The 14,707-nt window shown below is 38.3% G+C and overlaps 1 protein-coding gene across 4 annotated transcripts in view; it reads left to right on the top strand.

Annotated features, from left to right (window-relative positions):
* The window catches only part of PPARGC1A (PPARG coactivator 1 alpha), a 722,162-nt gene that overhangs the window by 651,049 nt on the left and 56,406 nt on the right, over positions 1 to 14,707 (top strand). The window lies entirely within an intron of this gene.

Here is a 14,707-nt window from a genome sequence, read left to right as displayed (position 1 = left end):
CCAGCAAGCTTTAGGAAAGTCTGCTTTGGTTTCTGCAAAAGATGGGTGTATGGATCAAACATTGCTAAGGCTTGCCCAAAAATTTTGTCTGCCATAGGGAAACAATTACATACCACGACTTACCATGCTACATGGAAATGCTGATCAGACTAACAGTTTATTCAGCAGTGAAAATAAGACAGCAGATTAGTTTAGGGAGTACAAGCCAAGTTGCATGACACATGTAGTTCTTCCCTTTCTGATCCAAATATGCCTGTTTTTTGGAGATTGTAGTGTGAACGAGTTCCCTGAAGAATTTACAAAGCAATGTTTTATTGTCAATGTAAACTGCAAATACTGGTCACTCGGCTAGTCCAGGCTAGCCAGTATTTAGTATGTAACTTCATGTTCTGTTTTTGAGGTGAACAGTCAGTTGTTTCCTACCTTGCACATTTCAACTCTGGGGGGGGGGGGGTATTGATATGACTAAAGAATGAGTTCTGATAAGGTTGGCTAAGGAGAATGGAAATGGGTAAGAAATTGGTTGGTTTCACATCTAAACTGAAATACTCACTTTGCACTTCATAAGACAAACAATGGAATGTGATGCATTCACATCCAAAATCCAAAATTTGTGATACTTTTGGGATTACAAATATATGCAACCCCCCCTCCCCACACACACATATACACACTATTTTTCCATTTTAGAACTGTACATAACCACACTGCATGTGTTAATGCACCGAAACATGTTTTTAGTTCTTAGGAAAAAGAGAGCATAAGCACCAAAACTGATGTATTTCTTCAGTTGTAAGACACCATCAATTGTAAGACTTAACCTAATTTCAGTATCACCACCACCAAAAATATATAAGATACACCTGTGATTCTAAGATACACCCAGTTTTTAGACATGTTTATATAGGGGGAAACGTGCATCTTAGAATAGAATAAATACAGTATTTACATTTCTGCAGAAAGAAAGAAGCAGTCTTGCAAACTAATATAAAACCAGGAGTGAATTAGAATGTCATTGGGATTCTGAGAAATGTAATGATAACGGGACTGACAGATTTTCACATCCCTAATGGAGAACTAAAGACGTTTTGACACAGTGTTAAACTGTCTCCAGGATCTCTTCAAGGGAAACAGTGAGAGCTGACATGAACACACTTTCCAACAAGATACCATGAAAGGCAGAAGCCCTACATCAGAAGACCTTCCACATGGTTCTGGATCATCATACTTGCAATCTTCTGGCTCCACTTTAGAATGTAGGGTTCATTGCCATGTAAGGATTTTAGCCAGGCTTTCCTAATTTGACCACTGAAGATCTCCTATGTCATCAGATCCAAACATTTTACATATTACAGCAGGTTGATTTGGTGGCCCTCAAGACTTAAGACTCCCTAAACCACTCTATCTTGGTGTAAAAAGCAAAAACCAAACTTTGGTATCGCTGGGATTTGCTACTCTAACTAAATACCAACATTTGTTGATTCCCAAAACCTGTTATATACAATGGCTTAGTAAAATGATGGTCCTTATAGAAAATGGCAAAATCAGGGTTAACTTTTTGGATCTTTTTTTTAAAAAAACAAGGCAAGGAAAATAAGTGCTGTAATTTTCTATCCTCTTAGATGAAAATAAGTATTTCTTCTCAGTATTTTCTCCATATTTAAATATTACAAAGTGTTGTAGAAGAGTTATTCTGTTGAGGAAAACACATTTTTGGTGCTAAACCTTCCTGATTTCCGGACAAGAATCAGTGTTTTCTTTACAGGGAACCCATTTTAACTGTTTTCTCCAAATAAAATATCTCAAAAGTGTTGTGAACAAATTATTCTGTTGAGGAAAGTATGGATAGTTTTTTTTAATGTTCAAGTATGGTGGGAATATTGAGGAAGAATACTTCAGTTTGAATAACAGGAGAAAATTCTGCTATACTTTTACTTGTCATCGTTCTTCCTGATGGTTTTTTCCAGCTCTCAGGAAACCTGGGAACAGATAATGGTGGTTATTCTTTCTTTCTCTGCTGCAATGTTTGAACTGGGCAGTTGAGCACTGCCACCTTGCCAGTGCCATTGTATCAGAAAATGGCTATAGTTAAATAAGTGTTACCTTATTGCTTCATTTAGCAACAAGTAGTTTCAACTATGTCTTCAGGTTCTGAAGCGACAGAACATCTCCTCGAGCCATAGGGTGGGAGTGGAGAACTGTATCACATTCAGTTTTATTACTAGGCAGAAAAATTAAAGGATGTGGCTAGATAAGGCTATACTATACATTGAAATTCATAGCACTTTAATTTTAGGAATTCAAAAGAACATTTTATAGTCACGTTCACCGCTGCTCTAAAACCTTCCGTCTCTGTAGGTACTGAGGCTGAAAATAAACGTTCACATGCTTCTTTCACATTGAGCGGTGGTGAGCAAATGTCACTCTGTTTTTAAAAGGCTATCAGAGAATGAGCAGTCGGTTCAGTTTTGTCCGTAAATGTAATCTTTGAATGCAAGGAATGTGGCTCTGCCATGTCTCCTAACACTGTGCCGCTACATCAAGCACTACAGTCCTGTTGTCACTATATAAGAGCCTCGGGAGCAAATGAGCAAAGCTCTTTGGGCTAGAGTGAAGCTCATTTCATCAACCGTGACTGCGAAGGCTAACACATTTCAGAGAAATGAGATACCATGCAGTAGTACTCACTTGCTAAGTGAGAACTTTGTACATTGTTCTGTGTACTTTTACACATTTTGCTATTTATAATTCTCAGCCTCCTGCTTGTACTACCAGGCCTTCAATACTTGTGACAGACCAGCAAAGCAATGGATGTTCCAAATATCTGTGAATCCCTTCTCGCTATAACAGTCACAGGCAGAAGAATTGGGCACTTCACTGGAGGGTAGACTTTGTTTATCATTGTGGGCCACATATTCTGCAGGTTTGATGTTTGTTTGTACACACTTATTTACGTTCCAACAACATGAAATATTCAACAGTCATGATACAAACAAGGAAATGGAGGAATTGTATAAATAGTCATAATGAGAAGCTGAAGGATCACTATAGTTTGCAGATCTGTTTTCTTTGGGGGCTTTCAGTTAGTTTTGTGTACATGCATAAAATAATATTAAACACGTATATGTCACCCCCATTCATTCCAAGAATAAATTCTTTGAATCCTTACAGCAATCCTTTTAGGAAGCACAGTGTTATCATTATCCATCTGTGCAGAGCTTGTGCTGTGTAACCAAAAGCTATACTGTTTTGGTCAGGTATTTATTTATTTATTTATTTATTTATTTATTTATTTTGTCTTTTAAATGACTGCTTTGTTTTTGCTTATTTTAATCAGTTTCAGAGAGACTTGAAAGACTTTGATTTTCAGGTGTTCTAAAACATAGAAGCTCCAGCCAGCATGGCCAATGCAAAAGATTATGGGAGCTGAAGTTGAAGACATCTGGTGAGCCAAAGGTTCCCCTCACCAGCTCTAAGGTTACATAGCGGGTTAATTGCACCATGAACTTCCTGAATCTCATCTTCCTCTTAGCCGCTTACTGTACACTTCTCTAATAATAGGCCTCTCTGCTCTGCTATTTCCTAAGCTGGAGGAGTTGCTTGAGCCTTCTAATCATTTGTTTGAGATATTTTAAAAAATAGCTAGAAGGCAACTTTTTTCTATTTTAGTAACTCAATCTAGAGCCCTATACATACTGCTGTGATCTATGAAGTATATCTGAAACACATAATTGATTAAACTGAGGGGGATATGTGCAAATATACAATCATGTATGTAGGATGCTGCCCATTCTGAATTCTTGGGATTAGGTTGACTACATTTATTTTTAAATAGATAAATACATTTGGAAGTAAATACTCTCCAGCTTTTCTTCCACACAAAATTGAGACTTGCAGACACACACAAGTATACAATAACTTGAAGGCATGTGATGATATCTGTGCAGTCCATTGCTCATTTCTATTTTAGTCCCCTGGGTGGGGAAGGCATAAAGCAGACAAGTCTACGATGAAGGAAATATGGCAAAATACCAAAACCTAGAGAGGAAGAAACTATCCTGCAGCATTGACATCTGCTGTATAATAGTAATAATACTAACCTTTAGCTTTCCAGAGATTCATGTTCATTGATATTGATACACTTTTAAAGAGTCTTGTAGAGTAGGCCAATATTGTTATTGTTCTTTCAAAGGAGAGATTATAGCTGAAAGACTAGTGACTTCTATAACACCATCTGTTGAACCTATGGCTAAGTTAGCATCTGAATTGGAAAGTATTATTAGTTTATTTAAATAGAGTTTTATTACACTTTTCTCTCAGAAGTCAGGCAGCTGAATTGTGCAGTGATTCAAGCCACTCAGGTACTTGCCAGTATACTACAGGATTTATTGCGAAAACAACTGCATTTGAATTACATTCAAAAACACTGAAATGAGTGCCCCTTCATTCCACCAATATGGAATAAGACCATTACAGTAATACCCTATAAATCATGTTTATCACATTTTCATGTAAGACAGCCATCCCCTCTTGGCAAAGAGAGTTAGACCTGCTGTGAAGAAAACAAAATATGGAAGAGGCTTTTTTAAAAGATTGTTTTTTAACGGATGTTCTCTAAGGCTTCATCTACACCAGGCAAAACACTGTGGAACTTCTGCAATTACACCACTGGGAGTCCCTAAAGCCTTTTTGCTGTTTAAACAGTCAGCCAGGCCAGCAGTGAATGAGCACTAGTCCCTTGTCCTTCTGGGGGCCACCACTGCTGTTTTGCCAGTAGAAGCAACTGCCCAGCAGAACCTTGCTTGTGACACCATTTCTAGTTAGATTATAACAGGGTGCCCAGCCATATGATCACTAGAAGCAGCATTGCTGGCAAGCTCTGCCAGGCAGCAGCTTCTGGATGGTGAAAGAGCAGATCCATTCTGTTCCAGCCGTCCACACACCTTAAACATTTGGAGTTTGCTGAAAATGATGTAGTAAGATACGGTCTTTCTTGTACTGGATTAACGGCTGGAAGCAGAACTGGCCATATGTCTTGTGGACTACTGGCAGCAGATTCAATGTAAACATATTTTATTTAGCCTCTGAAGACATGGGGTAAAACTTTAAAATGTAACCACTATAAGTAAATGTTAAGTTAAGAATTATTTCATAAACATCAGTTTTCCATAGCCATTGTTTCTGTGCTCTTGGATAAAATAAATTGCTTATCTTATCTGGTTGGTTGGTTGGTTGGTTGTTGTTTTCTCATTGCTAGTTCTGGATTTTGATCAGATATCGCCAGAGCTATATTGCAATTATATGCTCCAGGCCTGGTTTCTTAGTATTTTTGCCTCAGGATGAGCTGCACAGAAATCTGATACTATTTGCATATATTGCCTTTGTTGGTAACTGATTATTGGCAGGTTCTTGAATTCCATGAAGTACTAACTGTGAGTATGAGCCACATCTAACTCAGCAGTTCTTACCTGTGACCTGTGGACTTCTAGGGGCCCGTGATGCCTTCACAGGGGATATACAAAGGTGTGAAGAAATGTTATGAGTTTTTACAGTGAAAAAAAGATGGATGGATGTATGGAAGGGAGAGTTGGCAGGCAGGCAGGCAGGCACTTGGAATGTCTATTGCTTCTCAGGATTCTGTAGCCATGTGGAGAGTGTTCTTGAAGGATTCTGTGTAAAAAAGGAAAACTCTGTTTACAGGGAGAAAGAGTTGATCAGTCAGTGTGACTGTGTGATTGGATGGACTGTGGAATAACAATGGATTATTGGAGATGGTTCTTCAATTTCTACAAATAAAAGTGTTTGCTTATTGTTGGGTAAAATTATTTTTCAATCATGCTCTCTCAGACTCAGATGAAGGCAAAAGAAAAGTACTACAACATAAATCTTGCCAAAAAGAACCCTGTGATAAGTTTGCCTTAGGGTTGCTATAGCTGGAAAGACACACAACAATAATATGCTTCCTCCTGAAAAAATGTGTGCTATAAATTATTGTAAAACTTGAAATAAAAAGGATTTAAAAATGCAAGCCCCAGTGGACTATATGTGAATTATTGCAATCACTTTCTAATTAAATATATCAACCCATTTCCACAAGGCATTTTTAGATTATTGTATCAGAAGGATGGTAAAAACTTGGCTGTGGAACCAAAGTTTTGAAACAGTGCAGTAAGACAGCAATAAGAAACCTCACCATGCTACCAGATTCAATGCGAATTTTAATATTGAGACAAACAATTTTAATGATTTTAATGTTTATATATGTGTATAGTCTATTTATATCCTGGCATTGAATGTTTATCATTTATATGTTATACTCCGCACTTAATCCCCTTCGGGGTGAGAAGCATGGAATATAAATGTTTCAAATAAATAAATAAATAAATAAATATTATATTGGAATAGTTCCTAGGTGATTATTATAAAAACTAGGCATCAGGATCTGATATATACTTACTGACCCATTAGACTATATAGGAAGTGTGATGGCCAAGTGAATGTTTGCAAAGACCAAACCAAAATGCATCATGTTACGTTCACTCTGGGTGATTATATACTGTCCTATAATGTAGCTCCAACCACTATGAAAAATACTGGTTTGGAGGTGCATTATTGCCAACATAGGGTGCTGCCAACACGGGACAGCGCTCAGACTGAAACTGGTTTCAAGCATGTCTGGGAATGAGACAGGACTTCGGCCTTCCCCTCCCAGTACACTAATCCTCCCTCAAGACAGATTTTTAAAAAGAATTCTGGATAGATGGATAAAGCTGGCCCACTTCTACTATACTTCCTCCTTTTCATGCAGTCACAGATATGTGTGTTTGTGTGTGTATCAGTCGTGTGTGTACTCCCTCACCCGCCTTGATAGTCATCCTGGGCTGTTGTACTGTCGTTCATCCTTCGGTGAAATAGAATGTTCAACTAGTTCAACATTTAGGCTTCTTCTCAGGTTGAAATGGAACTGATAAATAATGTAGAGTGAGTGAAGTTGAAGGTACTACAGTCATGCCTCAGCAAAAGAATCTTAAAACTGTTGATATAAGATATATCTGTCAAATATCTTTTTAGTTGTGTGTTCTAAAGAAAAGAGAACTGTATTTTCAAGTGTACTATTTTTTTTTTGTTAAATATAGAGGAAGTATATTCTATTCTCTTTACTTTGTCACAAATGTCCAGTGAAATAATTTCCACATAAACATGCTGGATAAGATATCATTATACATTTTTCAGATCTGTTTTTTTTTTTTTTTGCATAAAACCTACATGACAACCTGAAATTCTTCTACTATTGTCCATTCCTCCACTTGTGGGAATGAGCAGAGGTTGATGAGCTTTATTGATTCCCATGTCTTGGTTGCAGTTTACTATCAAAATTCCAAAAGGCCAAGATTTCTTTCATTTTTCTATAGAAAGATATATGTCAAAGATGAGCAGCTTGTGACTGTATAGAAATGGCAAGACTGAAACTCCCATTGGATTGTTGTAGGTTTTTCAGGTTGTATGGCCATGTTCTAGAAGCATTCTCTCCTGATGTTTCGCCTGCATCTGTGGCAAGAATTCTCAGAGACCTCACACCTAATCACCTCTCAACAAAGGATTTCCCCAGGTAGTAACAAGCCACACCTAAAAACTGTCAGGCCATCAAATGCTAATCAAGGTGGCCAATTGAAACATTCACACCTAGCTCCAACAGACAAGAGTTCTTTCGCCCACCCTGGTCATTCCACAGATATATAAACCCAATTTTCCTAGTTTCCAACAGACCTCACAACCTCTGAGGATGCTTGCCACAGATGCAGGCGAAATGCCAGGAGAGAATGCTTCTAGAACATGGCCATACAGCCCGAAAAACCCACAACAACCCAGTGATTCTGGCCATGAAAACCTTCGACAATACATGAAACTCCCATTATCCCATCCCATAGTCTGTGTTGATAACATTGTCTGGAAGGTTGCTAGAAGCACATTCCTGTTTAATGTTATATGAATCATGGGACAGGGAGGTAGAAGGACATTATATCCCATCTGATCTGCACAGGGTTAGCTTTAGTTAGTACTTGGAGGGCAGACCATCAACGAATACCATGTGTTGTAGGCTATATTTTGGAAGACAGGACTGGCAAAATAACCTTGGAGTATTCCTTGCCTTTAAAAACCCTAGGAAATTCATGGGGTCGCCAGAAGTTCACAGGTGACTTTAAGGCACACATATACATTCATGACCATGCATACAAATATTTGTAGCATTCCTCTCAGATTTAAGATGCCAGGGGATCCATGCCAGACACTCTGTTTCCACAAAACTGCTCAAGACTGCTTATATTAAAAACATACAGTCTACTTGTTCTTTAGTAACTGACTGTACATATTAATCCAGGAATAAACATTCAACAATATCCAGAGTAATGGCACCAAAGAAAGTGCTTCTAACCACAATTACTCTAATATTGCTTTTGCTTGCTGAAGAGCACTGTTTCTGTGTGTATGGAATCCCTGCATCAATACTCTTCTTAGATCAGAGGTGGTCATTTGTAGTTATGTAACTCGTAAGTATCAAGGCTCTTCTCATAACATTTTGGTTGTGCTGGTTAGGGTTGGTTTGAGTTTAGTGCCACACGTTGTCCATCTCTGACTGCATGTTTGCAGGAGCTAGGAGCCATTTCTGGTGATACATTCTGCACACTTTCCATTTGGACAGCTATGCCATGAAAATTCTTCTTTGCAAGTTAGACCTGGCCTAAAAAATAAATCCCTGTTTATTTTGTGTGTTGTCAAGTGCAGAAACTGGAAAAGAAATTGACAGACAACATGCCTTGGCATTTTAAAAATGAGTTTGACATGCATTTGCTACTATCAAATGGTTAACCATCCCTTGTGTGCAAAGCGCAGTTGGTGCATTTATTTAGTAATCAGCATATGATCTCATGTCGTCAGTAAATGTTGAAGCCTGAAGCATTGATAAAATCATTTGCTCTCAGGTGTTTTCTCAAGACTGTGTTCAATGTTACCTATAAATTGGGTAGAGTGACCTTTAGGTTTTCAATCAAATTGACTGCATTTTTGTGGTTTAAATTATATATGGTCTGCGACAGTTGCACTGGAACCGGCACAACAGTACCTTATCGTTCGTGTTTTGTTAACACAGTCAAGAGTTTGATAGCTCATTCTCTTTTTCATTCTCTGTGATCAAAGCCAAAGCTTTTGTGTCAGAGTGGGGAAAGACAGGCAGTTTACACAAATGAAATCTAATCATTTAGTAGCTTGCAAGAGCCTTGAATGATTTTTGGTCAAAGGATGTAAAATGTGTTGCTACAGGTTTCTAGTAAGGTACTGTATTTTTGAAACAAATAAGTCAATTAGCAGCTCCCCAGTTTATTAGAAACTTAATTGTCAGGCTGTAATGGAAACTTCTGAACTGCAACAACTCATTAGAAGCAATAAAACATGCAAGGTTTTGGGTTTCTATGGCAGTCTCAAATTCTTAATGCCAAAAAGGCTTAACTGTGCACCATAAACCAATCATGGGTCTGATAGGCAGTAGGGAGGTTGCTTTGCCCCCACCAGGATTATCCCTTTGGGGAGGGCTTTAAGAAAAAGGGTTTCTCTTTAAAGCAGTGTTCTCCATGTACATTTTTAAAAGGAAGTGCCTCATTTTTGCCATCAAAATTTAGTGGATGGATGGAAAATTTGGCAGTGGTATTACAAAAACATGCAGGGCTGTGCTGTTCAGCCTTGCTCAAAACAAAGCATTGTCTGGAAGAAGTGAAAAGGTTTTATTGTAAGATGTCTTGTTTCATACATTTGAGTGGCTACCATTTGACACATATGTTTGAGAATATGTCAGGGTTGCTGTTCTATATATTTTTTTCCAAATAAATGCAAGCCACTGCAGAGATTTTCCTACGCACACAATTGTGGTCTGCCATAATCTTGAGAAGAAATTTGGGCGTGGGCTGCATTGGGCTCTCCAAGTATAGTTGCCATTAGTTCTAGTGTAACAAATGAAACAAGCTAGTGAAAATTGCAGTATGATATTAAATGACAGGCCACAAGTTGCCCATTCCTGTCCTAGGAAGTGCTTTTGAAAATTATTGTCTTTTCATTTAGTGTCATTGTGATACTATCAGAGGAATATGTTTGGCTGACCCTGCTGTGCTCTAACTTATTTCTTGTATAGACTCAATTTTATTACCATTGCTTTGATTTGGGTCTTGGGCCAAGTTTATTTTGAATTATTCGGGATTTATGCATATGCATATCCAAACAATTCTGACATGGCCAAGGAAATACATTCTTTCATAACATTATCTCTGCGGGATCCACAGAAAAGTTAAATCATGAATTATTTTATTTTATTTTTTCATATTTGGAGTTTGCTTCAGTTAACCTGCAGAAAGGAAAATTGTCTGGCAAAATGATGCTGGATAGAAAATGAATGAACATAAAAATATACTTAAACAAAAATGTCTTCATCAACAAGACCTATGTCAGGTGTGGAAAATTCAAGCTGGATATGATCACCCAAGGATCCCCAGCCTCTCTATCATCAACATTTTAGGATGGTTTCCTTTTATTTTGGAACAAAATGTGGAATACTGCCTAGCTAAAGCTCTGGGTAGGTGTTGCTGCCCATTTGCCAGCTTTAGGGATCTCTTTCAAATCTCAGATGATGTTTAGGGATAGGCTCTAGTTATTAGTATTCAGAGGGCAAAATGCTGTCCGTTTTACAAAAGGTGCCAATTCAGTTCTTGATAAAAGTATATCTGGCCAATTTGAGGTTCTTATCAATCATAGAAGCAATTCTGACTTCATTAATAAAATTACTTTCTTCTGTTCTGTATCAGAAAGGTGTGTAGAATTAAAAATATATTTGGGAATTGACAGCCTCAATAGTATTTTCCCAAGGCTTATTGTGAGGAAATACTCATACATTTGCACATTTGTGAGGCTTAAAGTTCATTTACAAGAAGTAAAGTGTACAACAGATAGTGCTCATATTTTAACATGTGTATGAGTAAATTACATACTTTTATTTTTTTAAAATGCAGAAGCAAACTTTAGTGAATGAGGAAATGTTCCATAATTTATGTGAATTGCACTATAAAATGCACAAATTACAAAAAAGAAATTTACAGTATACATGAATATCAGCATAGAAAGAAAACAAAATCTTACAATGTGATATGAGAAAGCTTAGAAAGAAAATTGCAGGTGGAATTCAGAGAAACTTACTTGGAATCAGAGAGATTTTCCCATCCTTAGAGTGGCAAGATTATTACAAAATTTGGGCCAGGGAATCCCATTTTTGAAATACCATATAAAGTATTATTTTATTATGGGTAATTCCAGTAATGTTTTTATGAATGTTCTGTCTGTGCTTTGCTACATGAGCATTTAGCAATTCTTTATTTTCATATGGAAAGTGAGAATACCTCCATGGTTCCATCCAGATGAAAAAAAAATATATGGGATCATTCAGCAAGGTGCTGAGTATGTTCTTCTTGCTTATTGACCTCCCGTTCAGCACCTGTCTGGATCTATTCAGTCTTTTTCAGGATGAGGCTTTCCCATATAATTGCTGGAATGTCCCCAGTGGAAGATGAGCCTTGTAAGCGGCAATACTGGAATAGTGAAATTTACAGCTTTTGGCTGCAGCAGGGCTTTCTCCCTGTGCTGTCAACACCCGGGCTCATGCTATGAGCACAAAGCAGGGAGTTGACACTTTAATGAACATTATCCAAAGAGTGATCTGTTAGAATATTGCACTATGCTTGGGCAGGAGCGGGGGACTTTGCAAAATGACCTTCTCTTAAGGCTTTTATTTAGTTGGTTAGCCAAAGCTTTTTGCTTAACAACCTGAAGTCTGTGGTGGCAGTTAGCTACTGGTGTTCATAACACACACATGCATACACACAACTTAGGAGTTTAGGTGGAAACTGGAATGTCAGGCAATTTGCCGAAATTAGAGAAGATTGTATTTTGAGAAAGACCAGATATGGTTTTAACCATGGACCTTAAAAGTCTCATACTTCCTTAAGTGACTCCACTCTTTTTTTATTATGTGTAGCATCTGCCAGGACACCCACCTAAGCCTCCTTCATCTTCATCTCTTCCTAAATGCCAGCTAGGAATAATGTGAGCTGTAGCCTTGCATTTATAAGGGTTGTTGGGTTGAAAATATTGACACCTTTGGTGCTTCTTTCTCTCTTCTGACAAATAATTTCTTAAAACATTTTATGTGACAATTTAGGTACACATTTAAATCCCCAGTCTCCAGACAGTATTCTAACTAAGCCCACATAGGTGTAATAGTTGAATGCTCCACCTCCTCTACATCCCGGTCCCTGTAATGTATTTTAGATCAGAGCTTTTTACTCTGGAGGCCTCAACCCCAAATGGGGTTCCTTTATTTCAATGTTGGGGTCGCAAAAGGCTCCCCCTTGCAGAGTAGGAGCTTCATTGGCAGCTGCTTCTATCAATAAAATGAGAGGGGAAAGCCTCTCATTCCCAGGAAGGGAACTGGCCATGTGGATGAGGGTGCAAGAAAGCAACCAGGCAACGGAGGAGGAAGAGTAAGGGGAGGGGCCATGCCAGATTTTCCTTTCTGCTTAGGTGTGCTTAAGCACAGGGCACTGTGGCCCATCTTTCTGTTGATAGTCTATGGGAGTGTGCCACAAAGTAGGCAGTGTTGGCCTACTTAAGATTGTTCCTCGAAGTCCTCAAGGACTCATTTTCCTGTCCGTTGTAGAAGTGTAGACATTGGCGACTCTGCCCCTAAAAATTGTCATCACGAAGTGTCTCAAATTGTTCCTTCACCCAAATGAACTTTTCCCAGCATTTTAAACGTCCTGTTGTTCAAAGAAGAGGGGAGTGTAATTTCCCTTTTTGCCTCTTCTCAGTTCTGCTCTTGCTATGTTAACTAATAAAAATGTTCCTGTGCAAAACAACACTTAGAAGCAAGCACATGGTGAAGCTGCACAAAGGCTATCGCCCAATGTCTTTCACTATGCTAATGTATTTCCACTGCCATGTCACTTGTGAACAGACATGTGTTGGCTGGCCAATGTGGCATCGTCTGTTGTGACTTTGATTTATTTGCTCTGTAAATTGGGACTGGAGTAATAATGGAAAGTGACATTAATTGTTTTAACAGAGTCGTCTTTGTCACATCCTTTGCTTATCTCTGAGAGGTGTTTGATTGTTCGAAACTTGCAGAAAAAAACTAATTGAAATTGCTGTGATGAGGCAGACCAGTGCCCACTACAGAGTCTGATTCTGAGTGTCAGTATGTTTCAGTGTCTGTTTTAAAGTACAAATGCTAAGTGTTGTAGAAGAGCAAATGCCAAGGCCTCCGCAAGAGTACATATGATCAAAGGGTACATATAGCTTCAGACGAGGAAAGGGGTTTTTTTAGGGGGGGAAATCTGGGGGTGGGTTTGGTAAGCAACTGAGTGAAATCAGGACAGAGATGCATGTTCTAAAGAGTGCTGGTGGTAGAAAATTGTGGCAAGTATTAATTAAAGAGTTTGTTGGGTTGTGGCATTTATGTATGTATTTCTATATTTCTGTATATATGTATGTCCCCCTATCCCAAGAATTTGGTGAGAGAACTGAGCAAAATAAGGAAAAACCATCACCAGATTGAAAACAGCCCCAAAAACTAAGAATGCAAACAGCCAAAACTAACAATCAGGAAATGTAAACATTAATAAATTCAGACTGATTGTCAAAAGAAAATGGCTTGAATTGTTGGCGGAACAAGAAGATCATCTGGTATTCTAGAACTGGGAGTGTCGAAGATAGAGCACATAGAAAGGCCTATCATGAGTAGCTTCAGAAAGCAATGACACACACAAGAGTAGTCCCTCCCTGATGTACAGGATGGGGAGATATGCATAAAACAGAGATAATCCAAAGCAACTTTTTGCAGTGTAGCACCCTCATGAACTCCATCCAGTTTGCCCAGTATCCACAATATTTAGATAGCTCTATGTTGGCAGAGGTTGTAATTATTTCTTTTAGGGGATATGAATCTAGTTGTTAGTCATATCTAGAGTAAAACATCTGATTCAATGAGCACTTGGTAAGTCAGCAGTTTCATATCTTGTATGGTTCTTTTCTAGTTTGGGCTATTGGCTGTGCTTAGGGCAGGTGCTATAACCCAGTAGTTGTGCTTGTATGCCTTTAAATTGCCTGCTGATTTATGGTGACTTCATTAATTTCATATGGTTTTCTTGGGCAAGGAATACTCAGAAGGGTTTGCCAGTTCTTTCCTCTGAAATGAACCTTACAGCAGTGGTTTCCAACCTTTGGTCCTCCAATTGTTTTGGACTTCAGCTCCCACAATTCCTAACAACTGGTAAACTGGCTTAGATTTCTGAGAGCTGACGTCCAAAAGAACTCAAGGGCCATAGGTTGGGAACCACTGTCTTACAGCATCTAGTATTTGCTGGTAGTCTCCCATTCAAGTACTAACCAGGCTTCACCCTGTTTGACTTCAAAACGGATGAGAATCCACTCAACCTTGAACTATTTCATAAGTCTCATTTGTTTGTTAAATCTTTGTTGATAGCTGGTAAACACAACAATAGTGAAACACCAAGGGGTACAGTTTTGATATGGTTAGGGCAGTGCACATTTAATCTTTTGGGGTTTGGCCATTAAATAACAAAATTAACGTGCATTATAATAGTATATGTATTCA

This window comes from Anolis sagrei, chromosome 5, assembly GCF_037176765.1.
Source record: "Anolis sagrei isolate rAnoSag1 chromosome 5, rAnoSag1.mat, whole genome shotgun sequence".
Lineage (NCBI taxonomy): Eukaryota > Metazoa > Chordata > Lepidosauria > Squamata > Dactyloidae > Anolis > Anolis sagrei.
Note: the sequence above shows the minus strand (reverse complement) of the source record. Positions and strands in the feature narration are given on the sequence as shown.